We start from the raw sequence: 1,148 nt of genomic DNA on the forward strand, positions 1-1,148 counted from the left end.
GAAGCGGCTATAATGCCTCCTTTCTTTCATAGTGATCAGAACTAAACCTGCTGGCAGGACGAGACACATTCATATGTGATAAATGATATTAGTTGACAGATGTTATTTGTTAAAGGCTTCCATTCTATAGTGATTGTATACATCCTGCAACTGTCACCTGCGACAAGGTACAGTCCATTTGATTATTTTGTTTATTAAATGCCTTTTACCCTGAAAACTAATATTCATATATATATATTTAATGCATATATTTGCTTTTCTTTCTTTTTTTTTTAATCTGATTTGATCTGCTTTTTAACTTATCCTACTTCCCAGTTACTGTGGAACGCACAATTATTCATCCAGTCCAAATTGTGTGAATTGTTGTTTATTTGTAACATTCCTTCATGTAGCTGGGAAATGAAAAAAATAATAATAATAATGACATGTTTCACAGCTGTAGTGTAAAATTTGGACAGTCACAAAAGCTGACTGACTCAGTGGACGTTTGCGCCATGACAGAAACAACAACAAAAAATGTTGATTGATATCCTGGCGCGTTTAATGAAGGGCAAAATGTTGGAGTATAATGAAGGGCAAAATGTTCGCTTAATCTACAATGATCCTGCTATTGTTTCATTACTCCCCCGCAGGCAGCTGTAAATAATGCGATTCCTCGTCCTAAATGAGCGACTAATGTGTTGGATCAGAGCACGGCTCAGCCCACAGACTGGCAGCATCCAGAGCTGCAAACCAACCGTTTCTTATCATCCCATCAATTACAAAAGGAGACGCTTTGTGCAGGCGTCATGTCAGGCTTTAAATTCTCTCTGCGAAGCAATTTCATTCTCTTAAATTCACCACAACAGTTCCTGACTGTGCTGCCATGCACACATACTGATATATGAATGGATTTTAATGGTAGAAGTTAAAGAAACCTTCAGTAATTTCATTTAATGTTGTTCTAGGTCCCAAAAATGAATTTGTCTGCTCACCCGAGGATTTTTAAATGGTGAGAGAATGACCCCCAAATGCAATTTTGCCTCTTAAACGCAAATCTTACGTTGCACATTCATGCAGTTTGATGTCAAATTGTCATTTTTTCTGGATGAATGTAAGACTTGGACTACTTCACATCATAAGACAGTACTGTTCATGGCTGTTGAGAT

Source organism: Blennius ocellaris (genome assembly GCF_963422515.1).
Source record: "Blennius ocellaris genome assembly, chromosome: 2".
NCBI lineage: Eukaryota > Metazoa > Chordata > Actinopteri > Blenniiformes > Blenniidae > Blennius > Blennius ocellaris.